Genomic DNA, 24,193 nt, shown 5'->3' on the forward strand with positions numbered 1-24,193 from the left:
CCATGCCAGGTTTCCAGAACTCCTTCCTTTAAAGGTGCTTGCTGTTTCTGGTGTGTATTACAGGAATGTCTTAAGAATACTCAGCATAGTTCCTGGGGTTCGTAGGAACAATAAAACTTGTGTATTGCAAAAGGCTTATGAACAGTGGAGTCCTATTTTGATTCAGCACTCTTTTGGAAGAAATGCCAATCCTGTCTCATCTACTTAAGTTCATTTTATTTTTCTCTAATGATCAGCAGCACTTTCAGCTGAAGCTGTCTGGAGAGGGATGGCATTATGCATTTGTCTGGTAGTGTTGATACAATGGGTGAAGACTGATCAGTGAGGCAGACAAGAAACAGTTTTTGCAACACAGTCTGTTTACTTGATTTGATTCAGCCATTTCCTATTTATTTTTTTTAAGTCCAAATCCCATATCTGGGAGTTTGAGAGGTGCAAAGTAGCATTACAGATGCTAGAGGTGGGTTAGGAGCAAAAGTTCAGGATGCTGTTGGACTTCCGGGCAACTTTAATCCAGATCCAAAACCAACCTCTTAGCACGTTTTTGAACCCATGGAGAAACCACAGTTGCGTGCCTGGCATATAGGAAGTGAAGACTGCTTTAGCAACTCTGTGTTGCCCAGGACCTGTCCCCACTCAGGAAATTAGTCTGGTTCTGCTGTTGAAATCTATAGGCCTGCATGGAAGATGAAAAAGGCTGGCAGGATTTGGGAGGCAGGCTCAAGAATGATTACATGGGTGCCCATTTAGGAATCTCACTGTCTGAATTTGAAAACTAGAGCTGTTTTTTGAATGGCTACTTCAAAACTGTTCTGCCTGAATACACAGCAGATGCTCTGATCTAATCATTTGCTACTTGTTTCTTGGTCAGCCACCCTCTATCCCTCTTGAATTCTTGCGTCCCAAGCCACCTGCCAGATTTCCCTGTGGATTTACTCTTTGTAGTATACATTCTTTCTATCAAGTCATCAATAACATTATTCAGAGCAGATGTCTGTTCTGTAATTGATTAGGTGTCTTTTTCATGGATAAATAGCAGAGTTTGTGATTGAATAAAAGCAGTTGGTAGATTCCCTTGATCAAAACATCAGAATCTGATTATGTCTTCTGTCAAGAGACCCTTTGAAGTGGATCGGCACTCCAGTAATTTAGTTATCTATTTTCTGGAAAATTCAGCTTGAAAGGCAGGCATTTGCCTAGATGCATAGTGGTAGAAGATATTGTTTTCATTATGACCCATCTGTAATTTCAAAGATCATTTCAGGCTTGAAATGGAAAAGCAAGGCAGAGACTGATTTACATTCTTAGAGAGATTATAAAACCCAGCTCACCTCTATTTCTAATAGTATCTAGCTAGATTACACTAGGTAATGTATCTAATATAAAATGGATCCTTTACTGTGTTAATCTGTGTAGTACCTGCTAACTGCCTTTATCCAAGGTGCTGTAGGAGGACTCTTCTCAAGTACACGATTAGGCTGTGACAGGACTTTGCAGCTTCTTAGATCCATGCAGAACTCTGCCTGTGTGTGCTTGCCAGCCCATTCTGTCAGCTCTGAGTCTTTTCCCAACTCCCCAGGGAGGGCCAGCTTTCATCCTAACTGCTGCCTTTCACTTTCTTTCTCACCATCTTACCAAATGCAAAGTTTCCATGCTTGTTCTTTAACTGGTGGGAATTGGGTTTTTTGTTGGTTTTGTTGTTGTTTTTTTTTTTACTTTTCTTCATCTGTATTTTAAAAACAATCAGCATTTTCCCAGTAAGCTCAAAGGAAAATTAAATACAAGGGGACACATATAAATGCAGAATTGCACACTAAAGTTGGTTCTCCCAAATTAAGAAATATCAAGAGGCAAAGGAATCCAAAGATTACTTCACAAAGTACATTTGTATGTTCGTAAAGATAATATTGTATATATACCTATTCAAGTCCTTGTCAAATGTAAACTTAATATTATGTTTATGTATCATTATATATCATGGTGTGTGTGTGTGTGTGTGTATATCAGGTCAGCTTCCAGACTACTCTATCAGGCAGCAGAGTTTTAGGAGAAGATGAGCAGACTCAGTGCTTAAAATATAATATAAAATTAAATTAAATAAAAGGGTTAGAGACTATTTAGAAAAGCTGGACATGTACAAGTCCATGGGGTAGATGCAATACATCCCAGGGTGCTGAGGGAGTTGGCTGATGTGATTGCAGGGCTGCTGGCTACTACCTTTGAAAACTCATGGCAATGGGGGGAGGTCCCAGACAATTAGAAAAAGCAAATATAGTGCCCATCTTTAAGAAAGGGAAGAAGGAGGATCTAGGGAACTGCAGACCAGTCAATCTTAACTCCATCCCTGGAGAAGGTCCTCAGAGAATCCATTGCTAAGCACTTGGAGGAGAAGAAGGTGATCAGGAACAGTCAACTTGGATTCACCAAGGGCAGGTTATGCCTGACCAACCTGATTGGCTTCTATGATGAGATGATTGGCTCTGTGGATGTGGGAAAAGCAGTGGGTGTGATATAACTTGCTTGGAGATTCCTAAATGGGCCTTTAGCAAGGCTTTTGATATGGTCTCCCACAGCTTTCTTGCGGGCAAGCTGAGGAAGTATGGGTTGGATGAATGGACTGTAAGGTGGATAAAAAGCTGGCTGAATCATCAGGCTCAACGGGTAGTGATCAATGGCTCGAGGTCTAGTTAGCAGCTGATGTCAAGTGCAGTACCTCAGGAGTTGGTGCTGGGGCCAATTTTATTCAATATCTTCATTAACAATCTGGAAGATGGGATGGATTGCACCCTTAGCAAGTTTGCAAATGACACCAAGCTGTGGGGGTTTAGTAGATATACTAGAGGGTAGGGCTAGAATTCAGAGTGGCCTGGACAAAATGGAGGGTTTGCCCAAAAGAAATCTTAGGAGGTTCAATAAGGATATGTGCAAAGTCCTGCATTTAGGACAGAAGAATCCCATGTACCGCTACAGCCGGGGGACTAACTTGCTAAGCAACAGCTCTGAACAAAAGGACCTAGGGGTTACAGTAGCCAGCAAGCTGACATATGAGTCAACAGTGTGCCTTTGTTGCCAAGATGGCTAATAGCATAATAGACTGCATTAGTAGGAGCAATGCCTGCAGATCAAATGAAGTAATTATTCCAGTCTGTTCTGCACTGGTGAGGCCAGATCTGAAGTACTGTGTTCAGTTTTGGCTACCCCACGGCAGAAAGGATGTGGACAAATTGGAGAAAGCTCAATAGAGGGGAACAAAAATGACTAGAGGGCTGGGGTACATGACTTCTGAGGAGAGGCTGAGGGAACTGGGGTTATTTAAACTGCAGAAGAGAAGACTGAGGCAGGATTTGATAGGAGCCTTCAACTGCCTGAAGGGCAGTTCCAGTGAGGACGGAGCTAGACTGTTCTTGGTGGTGGTGGATGACAGAACAAGGAACAATGGTCCCAAGCTGCAGCAAGGCAAGTTAGGTTGGATATTAGGAAAAAAATTCTCACCAGGTGGTATTGGCTCTGGATTTAGGAACCAGAGACCTTGTTTTGGGGATGGGGAGTGTGTCTGACCCACACTCAGACTAGCCATGCCCCTCCATTCGATAATAAGCAAGTTTATAACAGAAAAGAAGTAATACAAACCATCATACAATTCTATATATCTACCAAATCCTAGGGCTGTCATCAGAGTCGAAGTACATTGGGCCAGGATGCAGGCTCCACTCTGAGGTTGTCTTTTAGGTGTCAGATGTCACATGTCAGCAGTCTGGAGGAGGGATGCCAAGGCCTATACCCCCCCCCCCTTCAGTGGGGTTGATGAGATGGGTTGGTGATATGCCCTCTGTCCATGGTGACCTTGGGGACCCCTCTCAGGGGACGGGAATGAGGATCCCTCTCTGGAACCCTCTCAGAGAGAAGGAGGAAGGACAAGGAGGGACAATGAGGAGGGATGGGACAAGGGGAGGGACCCTTTGTTACTCTCAAGTCTCTGCTTTTGTATTCTACTTCCCTCCTGATGACTCTTTATCTGTGGTTATCTCTGGTTGGTTCCTCTGTGTGGTTGACATAGTTCACATACTGCATTGTCAACACATTCCAAGCCCATCACATGCATATATACTAATTTGGTCTTTCTGGGCCTTCTCCTAATTTGGTCTGTTCTCCCAAAACCAGGACTCAGCCCCCCCCCCCCCCCCCCCCCCCCCCCCCCCCCCCCGCTCTGGGGCCTTGTTAGTTGCTTCCACTTATTTTGTGTTATGGGCAGTATAATACATACTCCCAGTTCCCAGACTGTTCTGGACTGTGTCTCCATCCATTGGCCTTGTTATGTTAGACAGCCTGTCTGCTTCCAGGGCTGTGAACTTCCACACACTGTGTGTGTGAGGCCCAAGCTTCTTAGAAATCAGTTAACCCCTGCTACCCATCCTGAACCATACTAATGCATATACATATACCTATAAGCCAATTCCCAAAAAGCAAACCTTTAAATACCATTTCTAAGCCAACAGGAGGGTGATGAAGAACTGGAACTGGATTCCTTGAGAACTACTAGAATCTCCATCCTTGGAGATTTTTTAAGGCCCAGCTCAACAAAGCCCTGGCTGAAATGATCTGGTCGGGGCTGGTTCTGCTTTGAGTAGGGGGTTGGACTAAGTGATCTCCTGAGGTCCCTTTCAATCCTAATTTTCTATGATTCTATTACATAGAATCATCTAATACATATATACACACAATCTTGTTCCAGCGAAGTGTGCCTCGTAGAAATATCAAAATTGAGAATGAAATTCATCTGGGTTCAGGCCCTGCAGAAGGTGCTGCTACTACTGAAATCCTACTTCTCTTCTCAATTAAGGCTGAAATGGTGTACTGAATGGGAATATATTTCACTCTGACAGCATAAGGAAGGCTGCTGAAATGGAAGTAATAGGTACAGACCATTTCCCAGCATTAACAGGCAAAGCATTAAATAAATGTTAGGAAAACATAATTTAATTAGTTATTTATTTTATTTATTTTATTTATTTTCTTCTGCTCCATGATGCCATCTTGTAATCTTTCTCTTCTTCTTTCACATGTGTAACTCAGATGCCAGAAAGGTATATTTTTCCAAATGCAAGTTGTTGGCTGCAGTATTTGACAAATGTTGCAGGGTTAAAAGCTAACATGAAGGCTGAGTTGAGGGGGGAGGGAAGGGACAGAATAAGGAGATGGAAGAAGTCAGCCTTTGAAAACAGCAATAAAAGGGAGCCCAAGTGGGGAGCCTCTTCAGTCTGTGGCATGTGAAATATTTGAAACAAGAAAAAAGGTTGAAACTTTTTTTTTTCTTTTTCCCTTTTGGGGGTTTGCATGGATGGACTTCATTGCCAGAAAGATGCTTTTCTTCAAATTTATGTCTTTGTTCACCTTCATCAGCCATCAAATGGCAGGGAACAAAATCTGAAAGAATGCAGCAGAGAGTATTCAGGAAGGGGCTGTTGTTCTCTGCAACAGTTTCCTTTCTCTTTTCTGCTAAAGACACCCATCTTTCCTGAGGTTTCAGGATTAAAGTCTCATGTTTCAGAACAGCATATACGCAGGTAGGTAGGCCACTCTCATAGTTTCATAGTTTGTAGGGTCGGAAGGATCATCTAGTCCGACCCCCTGCCATGGCAGGAAAGAATACTGGGGTCAAATGACCCCAGCAAGATGTTCATCTAACCTCCTCTTAAACACCCCCGGGGTAGGAGCCTGCACCACTTCTCTTGGAAGCTGGTTCCAGACCCTAGCCGCCCTGACTGTGAAGTAGCGCCTCCTGATATCTAACCTAAAGCTACCCTCTGCCAGCTTGTGACCGTTATTCCTGGTCACTCCTGGCAGTGCTCGGGGAAACAGTGACTTCCCCAATGCCTGCTGATCCCCCCTGACTAGTTTATAACAGGCCACAAGATCCCGATCCTGTCATATCTATTTGATCTTAAAGAGAATCCTTCTCTAACCATTTTCTTCTCCTGAGTGCATTTTTAGCACAGGGGACATTAGAAAAGCTGTGACATCATGACTTTCTGAAGTTTTTTTTTTTTGATGATGGCATTTGGAGATGGAGTTCTGCATCACATATGTAGATATGTGAGACATGCAGGATATTTTTGTGGATGGCAGCATGGCTGTAGTTCTCATTGCCTTGCTCCCCTGATAGACATTCTGAAAACTTAGAGTTTGGTAGCCCTATGTAGGTTTCTCTGTTGCAGGTGACAAGATAGCTTATCTAGTGGTTGTAGGGACTGACAAATCCTGCAGCATGCAAGTTTCTACCCAGAAGGTACCATGAAAAATATGGAGGTAGATGAAGGAAAATTGAAAATAGCCAGCCTTTGAGAGATATAAAAGGAACAGCCCCTTCAGGACTAGGTGCAATTTTTGAAGGAGTGTTTTAAACTTGCTATGAGGAAATTCCTTTTATGTGAAAAGTGAATCAGAGCCATAAAAGCGTAGGCAAGGATTTCATTTTTCCTGTGTCCTTTTTTCTTTTTTATATGGTATCACCTGCGTCCTCTCCAGCTCACTTCTCCTCCTTGCTCTTTAGACTCCCTTGGACTTGCTTGATTGCAGGTTATAAAATGCTCTCTGGGACAAGGCACATTTGTCTGTGCTCTTTTGATCAAGACCTCAAGTGGGGAGCACTTATTTTGGGTTTTTTTTCTCATTGTTCCTTGTGTGGCCTTGGCTACACTTGACACTGTTTAAGCCCTAGCCTGAAGGCACAATTATTCATGTCTTCATGGACTTTGTGGTGCTCATCAGTACAGCACCTAAGTGCTTCACAAATATTAATTTAGTGGTGAAGGGTAGTAGCAGTGGCATAACTGCTACATGACAGGGCAAGAGAGGCACCAACCTTGGGTGCCAATATAGTGGGGGTGCAGGTATGACCCCATCTCCTGAGGAATCTTTTTCTATTGCACGCAGAACTCTAAATAGCCTGGCCATAGGGAGCTGGGCAGGCTCAGCTGTGTATGGTGCTATCCCTGCCCAGTAGTATATTTGTGGGGGGAGGGGGTGGGAAGAGGAGGCATGAATGAAGCTCCTTCCCCCCAGGGGCTTTGCTTTGGGAGGGTCAGCTCTGTCCCCAGGGGGAGGAGGGTGAACAGGGCACATGCTTTTTGTGAGTCATGATTCCACAAAAAGCATCTTAAAATAGACAATCTGTTGTCATCAACGGGAAAAATTTCATATGAAATAACGTTAAAAAAGGAAACAAACAAAGTTCTGAGAATGAACAACCAATGAATTTTCATTCACAGAAAAGACTGGGATTTAACTATGCCAAATACTGATGACGACTTTTCAAGAGCACCACAAATAGCACTGCTATAATTTGATTGCTCTTGATTGAAAGAGAGGGTTGTAATGACTTTGTATAGTGGTTAGTATTGGCTAAGTGAGGTGCCCCATCATTTTTTCTAGGAATGGGCATTACTAATAATAACTTATGGAGATTTAGTTTAAGTTGTAAATATCTGTAAGGTAATAAAAAAAGATTATGGGCTGACTGAAGTCAAAGACAAATTCAAATTCACCTTTAGTGTCTATATGGCAGTTTCACCATATAAGGTGTTTGAAAGTCAGGAAATTTGGGGTTAGGTTTGGTACCTTAGCATACCATGCACCATAAATGTGAAACTCAGACCAGAGGATGGGTATAGGCCCTCTGTGTTTAAAATCTGTAAATCTAGGTCTGCATTATAACTACTTTTCAAAATATGTTTGCAAAGACAGAATAATGTAATCGAATGGGATAGTTAAAATTGTGACATGTTCTCCTCAGTCCCTTTATATGGAGCAGCCATTGAAGAAGTCCATCCTTTATGGAGGTTGAAGTTGTGCTCTAGTGGTCTGTGGCTGGCAGTACAGTGAATGAAAAGAGAAAAAATGTTTATGTGCAGATGAGGGTACTTTAGACTCATATTGGGAAAGCGTGCTGTAGTGGTATATCTGATCAGTACTCAGAGCTGCTGCACTCTTGAGTTTTGTGGCTTAAGGTAGCATGTGGGTCACGAGGTTTGTAAGGTGATTGTGGAGTGTGACCCACATCCCAGATCCACTGGTGTCAAGGGGAGTTTTATCATGTTGTCAGTTTTGGCCATATAGATGGAGGATAAATGTGAAGATGGGGTGGTTTCCTGGCTAGTGGTAAGCTAGAATGGGTGAGGAAGTGAGAGGTTTTTGAGCAGTGCATAAAGAGTAAAGACAAAATAGTAGGCATGACAGAGTCAAACAAAGATAAAATGGCAGTGTCTGTTTTCCTATATGGTGGGATGGTGGCTTGCACATTACTACATAGAATATTGATGGCATAGTGAAATAAGTCTGTTGAAAGCAGGTTTTTAAGCTAGCATTTTTTCCCTTCTGACAAATGCTATCTGGCCACTGGTACCTGCTAGTTCAAATTCTTTGAGCAAAATATTCTTACAGAGTGTACGTGAAATTACTTGATTCATCACTGCTGGGCTCAGCCATTCTTTCCACTGTCTACAAGTGCCCTAGCAATCTGCTCCAATGACCTGCAGCTGAGGCCTTCATTCACAAAGGAGGAATATCTAATAAACCTCTCTTTTTACCAATGGACCAGGCGTACACATCTTTGGGAGTCTGTCCCACTGAACACTGGAAGATATGGCTCTCAGAGCTTAAAAAATTCTTGTCCAAGGACACAGTAGATCTGACAAAACAAACTGCACAGTGATAATCTTGTTTGCCAGTCCGTGATCGGCTAACTGGACAGTGGTGTCTCAGAACACATGCTTGCAGTCCTTGGGTTAAGAGCCTCTAAGTATTCCACTTATATTTAATAGGATGCCTTAGCTTTCTGCACAAGAAAAAGAAGGCCAGAGCCATGGGAACCCCAACTAGAACTGATTTTGCATGAGTAATAAATTGCTCTCAAGCCTGAATGTTGCTGGCATATCTGATTTTCTTCTTGTGTGTGTGAGTTTTTCCATGACTGGGACCTCCCAGAACTTATTAAGCCTTTTATTTGTGGCTGGAAATTATAATGAATTCTGTTAACTTGTGAAGAAAGTCATGAGGCTGCCAGGCAGGTTGTGACTCTTACACGACCTAGCTGCAAGAGGGAATAACTGTCCTAGAATTACATAAAGAACAGTAACTAATTAACCCTTTTGCTGCTGGTGAATGAGAAAAATGTACCCAATATAATAACATTTCCATTTTTGCACAATGCATTACAGGATATGTGTGGCCAGGATGATGTTCCTTTGAAAGCAATGGGACATCACTAAAATTTAGAAGCACAGATGTTGTAGTGATGTCCTGGCAGTGAACAAGATAAAATGGAAATGATCAGATTGTTGGAACAATAATGGAAATCATTAAATGTGTCATGATTTGGAAGTCAGGCAATGACTTTAGGAATTTTTGCAACTGGTATTGAAAGGAAGAAAGAGAAATTGAAACTCGCTATTAAAAGTAAAAAGTTTTTAAAAAATTTTGCAGAAAAAAAAATATAAGCCATTCAAACAAATCACTGAAAGTATTCTTGCAGTTTCCACATGATACACTTTTTGAATAAAGGTGGTTTGTAGTGGCTTATGAATGGAGCCACGCATATCAAGACTGTCCAATCAGCAAATGCCTGGCTGAAATAATAGCGCTAGCCATAACTGTCAAAAGGAGTTTGATCACTAGGATTCCTGAACATTGTTTAATGGGCTAATGAAATGGACTGTTAATTCTGTTCTCTTCCCCGACCCCCCCGTCTCTCTGTCTCTTTCTGCATGTCTCATTCTATATCTTACACAAACTTTGAGTCATTAGTGGACTGCCTGCTGTAGAGATCTCTGGGCTTTATGCAGTCTAGCATTCTCTGTCACTGGAAAGGAGGTCTGCATCAAGTCACAACAGAAGAGAGAAAAAGAAATCTCCTGTGAGAGCTGTCACCTACCTTTTAAAGACAGCAAGGATAAGCAGAAACAAATGTAGAAGAGAATATATTTTCTACACTTCCTTGCATGCAGGGATGGAATTCTTTGTCTCTTTGGTCTTTGTGACCTGGCATGCAGTTTGCAGACTATAATACATTGGACCACAGTAAGTGAAAGCCATCGATCCCATAGAAACCAATGGCAGCAGTTCTCTGAAGTATGTTAGGCCAGGATCAGTTCTAAGTACTCCCAAGAAAAATAATTTCAAGCTAAACATTTGTGTTTTCCAAAATAAATGTGGATCTGTGGATTTGGAAGGAAAGACAAAGTAACTTTAGGAAATCTCTGCCTTCTCTTGGGTTTCACTGAAAAATAAAAATGATGACACCTAGCAGTCTTGAAGTCAGCAATGCTACTGACTCTAATCAAACATTTGAATTATGTTTATGCTGTGATAAAATTTGCTTATTTTCTGCCTAAGAAATATTGCCAGCATCGTATCTATAGCTGCCTTCTTGTGCCTTTGTTCCACCTCATTTAAACTGGTATTAGCTCTCTCTGCTTGTCTCCCAGTCTACAGCTGGTACCAAATTCTGTTGTTACGATTCTGTCCTGCACCAAGTGGAGAAAGCACCTAACTCAATTACTTGAACTTCTAGTCAGTCAGTTCTTATTGGTTAAAGGTATTTTTAAAGGCAAAGGTCTTTAAAAGCTTGCTTAGGATTTTGTCTTTCTCATTGATCTACTTACGCTGCATCCTAAGAGTAGCATTTGAAACTATCTGATTCTCACTTCCTTATCTTTCCAGTATTCTCATGTGTGCATATATGTGTATATGTACACATATACACCCATGGAGAGGGAGAGAGAACCCTGTTCATAAACTTCAAATGCTGTATACAATTGCAAGACACACAGATTCATGGATGCTAGGGTCAGAAGGGACCTCAATGGATCATTGAGTCTGACCCCCTGTCCATAGCAGGAAAAAGTGCTAGTGTCATGTGACCCTAACCAGGTGTTTGTCCAGTCTTTTCTTGAAGACCCCCAGAGCACCACCTCCTTTGGGAGCCTGTTCCAGATACAATCTATTTCAAGTTCTAGGTAAATTTGTTAAGGGACAATGTACGGACTGCATTATTTAGAAAGCCCAAGCTCTTAAAAGTAAGGAAATGAAAAATTAAGTACAATATAAATCGTACACAACTCGCACGATACACATAACACTTAGGGCTGGGTTCTCAGCTGTGCTGAGTTTGGCTACAGTGCAGCTGAAAGCAGAGCAGGAGGAAACTGTGGCAGTCAGCCACCTTTCCACTCCTTTGATCCTTGGCCAGCCAGGGGAAGAATTGCTGCCTGCATAATTTGCAGCAAACTTAGGGGTGCTTTAAACTATGCCAGTTGTAATGGTGCCACAGGGACTGCTGCACCAGACCAGAATCAATGACATAGTACATTCTCTCTTCCCCTCCATAACCTGACATGCCATCCTTTGAGTAGGAATCCTTGGCTGCACCTTCCTGGTAACTCTATAGCTACTTTGTACTTACTGCCAAGGAGTCCAAAGTAGCCATGGCTGGGGCTGGCCCATTATAGTTACCAAATATAAAGATACTTTTCAGCATCCATATTTCTGAGCCACAGATTTTTTTTATCACCTTGACTTTGGTATCTACATCTAATAAAATATTACTGCTAAGCTTGAATAAGCAGCTTATAACATTCTATTAATAATGATCAATTTGTCAATTTGTTGAAAAATCCATGCGTATATATAATTGGGAAAGTGTATACCTTATTTTCTCACATGCAAAACACCTTGAATAAGATAAGCTTTTGAAAGGCAGATAAGATAACTGTTTTTGAAAGGCAGAATGAAGAAGAAAAGATTTTTCCTTGAAAATATCGGTAAGTAGCAGTAAGTAATTGAGTAGCAACTTTTCTGGAAGTATTTCTGCTAGGGGGGCAAAGAGAAAGTATCCACAGTCAGCAGCTAGGGAGCCTCAAACATATCACTGTAGCTTATTTTTGTACCAGCAGAGGCAGAAAGTTCTCTTACTTTATTTCCTTGCTTATAATGCTCTACCCAATTTCCAGCTGATTTTTGGAGGAAAAAGGGGTGCATTGTATGCAGTAAAAAATATGGTTATAGTTGATCTGGAAGAAAAAGTATGTGTTTATTTGTGATTATAGTGTGTCACTTCTGTATACCTCTGAATTATGCTACTTTTTCAGAAGGATTTTATATTTTGATTAGGTTTGGAAATTCTTTATGGCTAAATTTGTTCATCATTACAATAATTGTGTGCAGGAAATGTACATTTCTTTGTATTGATTTAGAATGACATGTTTATGACAATATTGTCAGCATCTTATTTCTTCAATCTTTTTTCATTCTTTCTTTTTCAAAGGTTAAAGGTTTGCTTATTTAAGATGAAAGGCTTGCCATGTATAGGTTCCTGAGTTTTCCTTGAGAGGAGTAGGGTGGATCTTTCCAGCAATGGGAGGGGGAGGGGGGAGTGCACAGGGGAACCTGCAAGATTAAAGGACCTGCTGCGTAGCCCACTTCCACAGCGAATTTGGTAGGTTCATACTTATATGTATTCAGTACCCCTGCACTTTAAAATGGTGGTGGCGCTTTAACTAAAGCTTATCCTTTTTTTAGCCCTGGTCAAAAGAAAATGAGAAAAAACATAAACTTTGAAGAGGTGTTCTGCTTTTTTAATGTGAAACATCATTTATATTTCAAGTTTTAAAATATTTTGACAGTTGTACCTATTTAATATGCCATTTCCAAGATTTTTTTTGCAGGTTTATTTGTTTTTAAAGACAAAATGTGTTTATTTGTTTGGTTCGGTTTGACTGGACACCACCAGAACAACCTTTCTCAGATTCCTTGGAAGATTTTGTAAAGTGCCTATTGACTGGAAGCAGGTATTCTGTGGAACCTGTCTCATTTAATCCACACCCTACAAAATGTGCATGTTTATACCTAGATAATATATCCAAGCGTCTATGTGCAGCATGGCTTACCTTCATGCTGAATGATGGGAAAACCTTCAGTTTGAAAGCGAATGCTAGATCTTTTGGTTCTACAGCCAGTGCTAATCCACAATACACCGTTATCCTACTCAGCACATTCCACTTCTCTGTGCTTGAATTACTCCATTTGATAAACATGATTGTTGATGCACTCTCCTACTGCTTTTTCATCTACAAATCTCACATCAATTTTATACAAAGACCGATAAGTAATTTTAAAAATTCATTACAGTAATCCAGCCATTTCAGTGGATGAGATCAGAGAAAATGTGTTGCACATATTGATAAAAGTCCAGCACCTGTTTTGCTGAGAAGCTCTAGCACCTCCACTTTTTGAAGGCGAGGCATGACATTTGGCAGAATGGTGGCCTTTGTGTCAGGAATATGCAAGTTGCTGCCTAAAGTTGGCCAATGTATTCAGAAAAATAAATCTAATCTCAGTTTGTGGATGCTCAGTAGAGACTTTGTAAAGTTTGATAACTAAATTTTCTGCAGACTCATTTTTCATTCAAAATGTTCCAGCCCTTCACTGCTCCTTCCTTCACTGAGCAATTAAGTATACTTCCGCTTAGTGCTGCAGAGGCTTTCTCTTGCAATTACAGTTCCCAGCCACTGGAAGTGTGATCCCGAAGACTGCTTCTCCAGCACTCTCAATAACTCGCTTTCCTGGCTCCTGGGCAATACTGAAGAGGGGGCTGCCTGTGTTGAATGCAAAGGGGACAAGAAGCAGACCTGGGTTATGTGTGGTGGGACAAGGAATCTGGTGTGGAGAGGAGAAACTGATGGTGTCTGACCAAGGAAAGTAGGTCTGAGAGCTGTGGAGAGAAAGGGAGCAGGAGATTAAACCTTGAAGCTAAGATGGAAGAGTAAGAGGCCTATAACAGGATGGAGAACTTGACGAGATTGGCATTGGGAACGACACTGGGGGGAGACTGGAACTCAAATATGGAACCCTAAGAGAGAGAATGAAACTTGTTCGTCGTCACACAGGTCCTCTATGGCAGAGACGTGGATAGAATCCACTTCAACAGGGAATTGCCGAACTGCCTTAATCATGCCTTAATCACTGTTCTTTCTCTTCCTGTAGTTCCTGCTTTATTCTCTTCATGCTTTCCAGCTTCTGCAACAAGTGGGGTAAGGTCCCTATGAACAACAGCTTCCTTCACCATTCAAGCTGAGTTATTCTCTGAAGCCCCATCCACTGTATGAGGTATGGATCCTGTTGAAAAAACAGTAGTTGATCATATAATTAAAGATGGTATTGTTAAGTATCTGCACTGGGGCATATTATTACTTGCATTGCTGAAGGTCCCTTGATACTTTTGCTTTTCCTTCTGTCGTCTCTTAAATTATTCCTCTTTTGCAGTCCTTTGAGACTCTCATTGGCTTCATTGGGACTGGGATTGCATCCTCTGATTCTAGCAGCAGTGATGAGGGAAAAGCATAACAAGTCTGATCCTGATCCCATTGTGATAAGGACACTCAGCACTTAATGCATCAAGACTTAAAATTTCCTTCCCATGGACGCAGCAGAAACCAACCCAAAACATTTTAGAGAGAAAAGTCTTTTCAGTGAGAAACTAAAATAATAAGATGTGTTAAACTCACATCATGTATTGCAAGCCAGAGAGTTTAGAAATGGGAAACTCTAAATTCACAAGAAATTTGAAAACATAGGGGAACAGAAACAGAGTGGGAAGAACCAGGAGGCCCTTTTTCCTAATCCTGTGTGACCAAACCAGAAAGTAACATCCTATTAAACTGAAAGAAATGGCTGAAGAAATGGCTGCAGTTGCTTTAGTTGAGGGAGTAAGGCTAAAAAATGGGGATAATGAGAAGCCCATGATAAAGGTTTCCTAAATTTTCTAAGGGCTCTTAGTCTGTTGTGTACCATTCACCAGATCCTGTTGTCTGTTCACTTGGTATTTTTCTTATAAGCAGGTAATTAGTTTAATCTCTGAGGAAACTATTAAACCATTTGATTCTTACTCAGTAACATTATGTCACTTATATGTCATATGAGGTACCTTTGTTGCCACGCAGTAATCATTTGAGAAAATGTGGCCTGGGGAGGTATGGAGGTGTAGATGTACTGACGCTGTTTCCGTTTTGGAATTAGCCTGTGTATCTCTATAGCATGCCAGGAAGGAGGACGATGGGACATGTAGGCAGTACCTGGGACTTTGAGGTTAGCTGTGGGGTGACAGGTGGAGTTGGGAAAGATCGCAGAAGGAAGGCTCTTGGCTCTGTGAGGGGAGGTAACTGCAGGAGCTGGAAACTTAAGAAAATAAGAAGCATTGTGAGACTTGTAGTAATATTGTACGAGTTGGCAACACTGGGAGGTGAGGTCTGAAAATAAGCATTGCTTGGGTGAGCAGAAATAGGGAAGTTGCTGGGTGGTACTTGCCAGAAGACTGAGAGAGCCTGCTTGGTGATATGTTAAGTAGGAGGTAGTCTTGGTAATCATGAAGCAGTTGTAGTCTGGGACTGAGCCAAGGGGCAGTCCACAGTAAGACAATAAGGACAGTCCACAATAAGATTACTGTCCACAGATAAACCATCACTTCATTTCATATGTAGCAGAAAGAAGTATGTTTTCTCTCCTCCTCTTTGTGGACACCCCTTCACTGAATGGTAGGATGCATTTGGTTTGAAGTATCTATCTTGATGGTAAAATAGATGGTAAAAAGTAATGCTACATGTTAAAAAGTAATGAAGTTGAAGTGTTGTTTTAGCCACGATGGTCCAGGAAATATATGAAAGGCAGGGTTTTTTTTCCTTATGATATATTTTATTGGACCAACTGTATAGGCGTTCTATATGTGGGATCTCAGGTTTATGCAGGGAACTAACTGGAAAAAGTGTAGGATTAAGGATATGTTTATATGGAAGTCATTAGAGTATCAGTACAAAAAACTACCATTTGGATAAAGAATCTTTTCATGAAACGTTCCCGGCTTATTGCTAACGAGGATAGAATATCTCACTGTTTCTCTGAGTTCTGCTGCTTTTTGGGAATAAAGTATTAACAGGGCAAGCTTAGATAATGGACTTGCCTCTATGAGCTCAAGAGATAATAACTTAATTCTGGACTCCTTGAATGCAAGACAGCATGAAAAGCATGAGAGGAATCAGCACATCAGCTCATACTGTACAGACAAACTGTATTTGAAGCTTTAATGCCTCCTTCTTGGATTATCTTGTTAGTTGTGGTAAGACTTTATCTAAGGACTATGTTGATGCCAATTATCCCAGGACTATGTTGATGTCAGTGGAACTACTCCAATTTGAACCAACTGTGAATTCTTCTTCCTAAGACCCTTCTGAAAGTTCTAGGGATGTTAATTAGTCCAAACAAAATATAGAAGATAAACTCTGCTGCAAATGTAAATCTCTCCATATTCTCCAAAGAACAATATTAGTCATTAACCTGTGGTGCACATGTCTAAAGAGATTAAGTACAGCTGGGCACAAAAACCTATTTCATTTAAGCAATACTGTATTTACTCAAATCCAAGATGAGGTTCCCTTGTCCTTCCCCCCACAGTCAGCAAATAGGGGAAAAAAAGGCTCTTTGATTTTGAGTACACCCCAGGACTGGGCAGGCCCCAGACTCCAGATTGAAGCCAGAGCTGAGATGCTGTCTGCCTGGGCCAAAATGGGCTTATTTCTGGGCACATAGCCAGGGGAGCATGGGAGAGGGGGAAACAAATGCCCCATGACTAGAATCTAATTATTAGGAGGTCATCTTAAATTAAGGGTTATCTTGGATTCAGGTAAATAAAGTAGTTTAACTGTAATGAATGTTAATAATTCTATTACGGTACTTTTTTGCATTTGCATTTCAACAAGCAATAAGTGACTGTAACCAAAGTGAATAGGATCACAAAATGCTGCATTCTTAGTTTTTCCTTTGAATGTGAAACCTATAAAAAGGCTAAGGAAGCACTACAAAGAAAGTGCTGAAAGTGCTAGGTAACCTGTCACATGCAGCAATACCACAGCATTAACCTGCCAGGGCTCACCTAGAACATACCTTGCTTTTCCTGAGCAAAGAGAAATCCAAACTTTAAATAGTGCACTGTTTATATGGTAGGTAAATAAACTTCTAATACAGACTGTGCTAAAACCATGTAACCCAAATGTTTGCAGTCTGGTGCATGTTGCATACAGGCCCATTTTGCCATCAAATTATTTAGAACACTTGTTTAATGAGAAACACTGAGAGAGGTTTCCATCTCTTTTCAGGGTTTGGATAGCTCTTTAAACTAGGCTAATTTTTTACATGTGTCCAATTCAGTTGAAACCGTCAGGAAAACTGGCTACCTGGATTATTTTAAGCCGATCCTATAAACCACATACTTCTAATTCAAATTGGAGACTGAAATTCCACTGATGTTTCCGAAGCTTATCCTATTATCTACAGTGCATGGAGCAATACTATACTGAAGTCTGTAAGTCATCTCACTCAGTCCAAGACCCTATTAGGTTACTTAACTGTTCTTAAAGTAAACAACTTGCTAATGCATTTGTTAACTGAGTTATGATAATTATAGTTCCCCAAGGAAATGGCCTGCAAGCAGACAGTCAGCAATGACAATAAATGCTTATACTAGTGAAATAACATAATTTAGGACCTCTCAGAAGGCAATGCTCAGTGTCCTTTAAAGCATTTTGAAATGTAAAAGTAGGGGTTGGTAATAACAATTTTAGGTCATATATAGAATCTTAATATATGTTACATTATGTTACTTTGTAGTTGTTCATGCTAGCTGGTTGAGGTTAATCCCAAGGGTGAACCTACATTTACTTTGTTCTGCTAACTTATTCGAATTATGAATTAGCTTGTCAAATCTGTGGGTTTTTTTTTTACATGTGTTGGTCAATAGATCTTTAATTATTTACTTCAGTTTTAGGCTCTGAATAGTTATCTTTGTTATGTTGGTGATTCTGTCATGAAGACTTGCAGTTGCCATGTCATTCAATCTGTTCTTATTGTCATGTTATTGCCAACAATTTCCTTTTGTTATTAGTACTTACTAAGGGCTCCTCTATACAAGTGGGAAAGGTACAGATGGCAGGAGGCATGACTGTGGGATTGTGCATTAAATCCCTTCACAGATTGGGGAAGTGCATCTTATTCAGAAAAGTCTGAAAAGGAGCTTGCTCTACAGTAGTGGTGCAGCCACAGAGGTGGGCCATGAGGGTGAATAATTCCACCTTCATACCTTATCCCTTCACACCTTATTGCTGATGCAGGGAGAGCTCCATTCAGCTGATGGGGCTTTCAGATACAGGGGTGCTCCATGAAACCCTGCAGCTGGGATTTTGCAGCTGCTGTTGCTTTTTCATGTTGGCTTTTTTAAATAATTGCTTGTGGAATAATGCATGTAAAATGGAATTGTACAACTGAACAGGCAAATCCAGAGAAGTGAGAAACAATATGGCCAGTTAGGTAAACAAACTAAAGTATAAGATGTGCAGATACTCATCCCAGATTTGACAAAATAACTTGTAATTTTAAAAGGTTAGCTTATCATGGTAAATCTAGGCCCATCCCTGGGACTTCTGCATAGAGCTTATAATTATTCTTGCAATAATGTATGTTTCTATTTGCACTTTTGAAAATGCAACCTGCGACATACATACAGATAGGTATGATATGCATTGGAGCAGCGTGTAGAACCCTAGCAATGTGTTACAGTGTCCATTTAGTCGCTTGGAGTTCATCTTGCTTTTCTAGATACTGGTAAAATCTAGGCGCTAGTTAAGAGGGACATATATTTGTGGAGGGGGTGTGGTAGCACAGAGCTATGAGAGTGTCTGACATGCATTGCTGCAGTTATTTTTTTTAATGTAATTGCACGACATAGTTGTATGGTGCAAAGAAACTGCTGTAGAGGTGGAAGGTGCCTTGTAACCAGCATTCCTTTTTTTTCCCCAGTCAATGCCATAGTGCTTCAGGCAGCATCAAAGTACATCAAACTTCAACAGCACCCTCAAAGCACAGTGACAGACTGTCCTGGCCCACCTGGAAACACAAACATTACAAAGCCACTGCAACATCTTCCTTTGTATTTTTTGGTATCAGAGAACTGCAACAACAAGAGAAAGGAGCAGGCTAAACTGTGACAATGAACCTGGAATCCAAGGGCACCTACACACATGCCCAATACCTGCTCTGATGCATACGAATTAGCATGTGTCAGAGCAGACTTGCTTAATTTAGTCTGCTGGAGCGTGCTAATTAGCATGCTCCAGCATCATCATCATCACGTGTATTCAGTGTTCCTGCACTTTAAAATCATGGTCGGGGTGCTTTAACTAAAGCTCACTGAAAAGGTGGAGCTCATCCCACTGCCATTTTGACAACTAAAGCTTGTCCTGCTGCCATTTTGAGCAGCATCTTGTGTATTTAGTATCCCCTGGCATGGGATACTAATACACAGGACGCTGCAGGCAGTTTAATTAGAGTGGCTCCTGAGAGCCACTCTAATTAAAATGTCCCCACCCTGGACCATATGTAAAGATGCCCCAAGTTCCAGGATGATACCTTGTGTTAATTATAGCACTAGACATTGTGCAAATTTATATTTAATCAGTGGTAATACAACTATATGACAGTGTAACAGGGGGCCGATCCCTGGCCCCTGTTACAGCTGGGCTTGCCGCTTTTCAGGGCAGAGATCCACACCAAAACTCCATTCCTCCCCTGCAGGGAGACTTGCCATAGAGTGGAGGAGAACTAGTCCTTTTCCAGAGACAAGCGAGGGGACCCAGAAACCAAGTAAATCTGCTCCCTGCTTAGGAGGCTTTATGGCTGTGCCTGGCAGTTGCATCAGGTGGCTGGAAATAAACCTAGAAGTTCTGGAAGCTCCGGGACTGATGAATCCCTGGAGGTGAGGAGTCAGGTGGAAGAGGAAGCCAAAGATGATTGGACCTCATGGGAGTAGGTTAAGTCAAAAGAAAAAGGGCAAAGACCCACTGCTCCGGAGAGGGAACCGAGAGCACCACCTCCTAGTCAGGAGTGGTGCATATCTGTGTGGAGAAAGAGAGAGAGAGAGACAGCACAAAAGGGCAGTCATTGGCAAAATTGGGACTGCTGTGCTATATGGATTGGTGACTAAAGCCCACTGGAGCAGTATATTGGGCTGAAGAGGCATTGGATTTGAGATTCTGACTAACTGGTGGAGTACAACTGACATAAGAGACTTTGATTGCTAGAACTGGGTTCCAGACATCTGATTCCAGGTAAGTCTGTCTGTGGGACAATCCCTATAAAGGACTTTCCTAGGGCCATTAGGGAAAGAGAGAAGAGTTCTGACCAGAGGGATCACACCCCAGTGGTTTATCAGGAATAGTGACAGAAGGAAGAGATGTGAAGCCTAGGTGGGCATGAAGCCAGGAGGCCAGGACTTGCCTCAGGCCAATCACCTGGAGCAGGGGCAACAAGGAAGATCTTAGACTCGCTGCATGGGGTAGCAAATGCAGGGTGTAGGGCAGGTGGAGCCCTGTGAAGAGGAGCTATCTGTGAGAGGGGGCTATGATCTTTATCACTGGTACCAACAATCAGCTTCCTTTTTCTTTTTCCATCAAGGTTGTGGCAGGAAATATAAGGAAATGAACTGTGATCCTGACCCTGAGGTGTGGGACAAGAAGGCTTGTATACAGAAACCCATTAATATATTTTGGAGATGGCATAAGTGAATGGGCTCTTAACCTGATACATTGGGAATGTTTATATTAATATCAATCCTATCAGTGTAGGTAGCTCCCAAGAGGATTCCTACTGAAACAGACACAGTCCTTGCTGTACAGATAGATATACAGGACTGACACTGCATATAAGAAGGTGTTATTTCCTGTAGCTTCTTCTCAAGTTGCTTGTTGCTATGAGTAGCTTCTGGTTGTTCTTTGCTTTATCCCTTCTCCTGCAGCAAAAGTATGTTGCTGAACCTGCAGACTGTTCTTAATATAGTGATTTTTAACTGCCTGTGAAAAGCTGTAGGAAAGGGAACATGCAAGGAAGAGAGAATTGTGACTCAGGAGGGCCCACTGCTTCCTGGGATGCTGGAGGACTTCAACTTGGGCAGACAAGCTGTTGAGAGTGGCCACAAGTTAATAGAAGAGGGGCAAAATTAGGCAGATTAGAGATTATCCTTCCCTGGAATGTTGTAACGTTAAGCTGAATAACAAATGCTTTAATCTACTTGTGACAGGGATCCATCTCAGGACAGAGTCTTATTTTTGGCCCACCCACCTGTCTAGGGGCAGTCTGCCCAGTCTCTCCTGCCATGACTTGATGAATAAACTAGTGTAAAATATGGAAGGCTGCCCATTTTAGTACCCTGGTGATTAGGGCATTGTACATGGCCCTGACCTTCCATATACCATGCCTCACAATGGCAACATAAGTTGGTTATAGCACCAACCCAAGGCTGGGCCAAACTCTGCCCCTTGTATGGCCTCTAACATTCAGCTCAAACACTGTGCTCTTCACAGGGTCTCTTTCATACCACCCTCTCTCACAGGGCCACTCTCAACCTGCTTTACTCCACGACTATATGTGACTCTTCAGGCTTTCCTACTCACTGTCCGGCCAGACCACATGCATCCTTAGGGATACCCTGACACAGACCCTACTCTACATGTCTGCCAGTCTTATGCCTCACACTGGGCTGAACTCAGCCACTAGCCTGGGCCACTTCACAAGTTCACCTTCTTATGGGGTTGGCCCATAAGCTGCCCTTCAGGCTGCTTCTATAGCCCTAGCCAACATGCCTCTGGTGCCGCCCTTCAGATTGTCTTTTCAACCCTACTCTACACCCCCATTGCAGCTTTTCAGACCACAGTAGTGCACCCTACTCTGTGTGGGCCACCACACAGACTTCTACCCCTACACTGGGGCCGCTGTATCTCTCTGCCCTCCTTGCTGAGGCCTCCAAGGTCTTACACCCCGTGGGGCTCCAGTGTCCATAGATATGCCTGGCCCACACGGCTGTCCCTAGATCTGGGTAATCCACCAGGATGTTGGCCTGGGGTTATAAAGTACCCCTACCTACCTTTCACTGGGGAGGCAATTGGTCTGTCATTTCTGGGGAACTACCCTGCCACGGGAGGTCCCACTAGACCATCCCTCCCCAAGCAGGGTGTAGTTTTACATCATGCCCCAGGACTAGGTGCCATCCCCATAGCTCCTCCCCTGGCCTCCAAGGATGTTCCATGAGCATCAGCTCAGCTGGGTGATCTTCCTCCAGCTGTCAGCAGCAGACTGCTGGCTCAGCCCTGAGGGCCTGAGTTAAAATGGAGGCTGTTCTGCCCCCTCCTCCGTCTGCAGTCATGTGACTGCCTCATCAGGGCTGGCCTGTCTCCTCTCAGCTCTTAAAGGTGCTCTGCCACACTACTTAAAAGGTGTTAACATGAAGCCAGTCCAGGGGTTAAGAGTTCCAGAAGCCATCTAAAGTTGTTGTGTAATAAGGCCTATTGTCAGGATCTTCCTGCTAGACGTAGAGCAGGACAAGGAACTAGGGGAAAGACAGGCTCCCTGCTCCCTCCAGGAAGAGCTAGTGCTGCAGCCCCAGCTTCTGGAAGCCATGGTGCCTCCCACGACCACCCTGACTAGCTCTTTTCCTGGTTCTGCACTCACAAGGAGCATAATCAGCTGGGTCCCAGTAGGAGGGAAACCATGTAGCTCCACTACATGGACCCAGCTCCACTACCCGTCAGGAACAGAGGCAGTTCTGTCTCAGTGGGGGAGGGATCTGCAATGCTCAAACCCAGCTCTACTCCTCACTGGGACCAGAGCCAGCTGGGTCCAAGCTGGGGAGCGAGGGAACTGTGTTACTTGGACCCGGCTGGCTGGGCAGAGCCGGGTCTGAGTGATGCAGTTCCATCTCCACTTCTTCCCCTGGTTCAGACCCAGCTGGTTTTGGGGAGTGGAGCCAGTTGGATCAAGAGAGGGAGGCACAGTGGGCCCACTGCCTCCTGAGATGCTGGAGGACTTCAACTTGGGTGGAAAAGCTGAGGCGAGTGGTCACAAGTTAATAAAACAGGAGCAAAATTAGGCAGATTCAAGATATTCCTGCCCTGGAGTGGGGTAATGTTAAGATGAATAAAGAGTGTTTTAAGCTACTTAAGTCCAGGAGTTAAGAGATCCAGAAGCCACTTAAAGTTATCATGTAACCAGGTCCTTATGTTCATCAAAAGCTGAATGTTTAGCAGCACTTCTTAGGCTTTGGGACTCAAAATGCCACCACTATTCAAACTACAGATTCATTTATTCCATGAGAGCCAGTGTGTGTGTGTGTGTGTGTAACTGGGAGGGTTGGCAGGTGGAGGAAGTGAAAATATGGACACCTTTAGAAGCATCCAGAGCCAATAGAATGATTTCATCCAGTGGTAAAGTTATTCCTTCTATTGTATTGTTATACTTTTCTCTTAGATAAAATGTTGTAGTCTTTTTGTGTCCCATTTGTAGCAATTTAAAGAATCAAGTTTAACCCCACCCCAAAATTAAACCCCAACCCTCCCACCCAAAAAACTCTGACTCTACAAAATGTCTTTGTATTCCACATTTACACACAAAAAACGAGTGTTTAAATGTGCAAAATCTGTATTGTATCTATTCTTCTAAATCTGAAGAAAAGCCAGCGATAACCCAATTCATGAATCCCATGAGTAATTGGGGTAGTTACAAACTCTGAATTGGAAGCACAAAAGAAAGCGTAACATTACATTTACTTTGAAAATACAGTTCAAAATATCAAAATTGAATGTTTTGCATAAGTCCTCCCTCTCCCATAATTCCAAGTATATACATAAAACATACAGGGCAGTATAAGTTCCAGAAATATAGAAAATGTAGCAAATTTTGGAGAAAATTACTACAGAATTCAAACACTGACACTTTTCCTTAAGAACAGAAAATGGTATCAATGTCAGCAAGAAATTTCAGCACAGTGAATATTTTTGAGTGAAAAGTGCTCAATTTAAAGACAAAATAACTTTAAAAAAACTATTCCCCAGATTGATGCAGAAAAACTGTAATTAAAAACAGTTCAGACTTCCATTTGAAAATATTTTCTAAAGTTTAAGCCAGAAGTCATCCAAGAGTGTTCTTTTTATCTGTTTTGCTCATGTATTACTTAGTTAGCATAAATGTTAATGGGGGAATGGCAATATGAATTCAGAATTGTTCATGTTGTTAAATGCTGAATAGTTTGCTCTTGCTGTAGTGTAGCAAA

General features: G+C 42.1%; 1 long non-coding RNA gene across 2 annotated transcripts in view; it reads left to right on the top strand.

The window, feature by feature from the left end:
- Positions 1 to 20,195, top strand: part of LOC149857232 (uncharacterized) — a 100,625-nt gene extending 80,430 nt beyond the window's left edge. For both annotated transcript variants that reach the window (XR_016444207.1, XR_016444208.1), the window contains exons 2-3: positions 14,038 to 14,160; positions 18,895 to 20,195. This is a non-coding gene — a long non-coding RNA (uncharacterized LOC149857232). The remainder of the gene's footprint in view (positions 1 to 14,037; positions 14,161 to 18,894) is intronic.
- Positions 20,196 to 24,193: the final 3,998 nt, after the last annotated feature.

The sequence above is a fragment of the Crocodylus siamensis genome, chromosome 9 (assembly GCF_052110815.1).
Source record: "Crocodylus siamensis isolate JL-2025a chromosome 9, ASM5211081v1, whole genome shotgun sequence".
NCBI lineage: Eukaryota > Metazoa > Chordata > Crocodylia > Crocodylidae > Crocodylus > Crocodylus siamensis.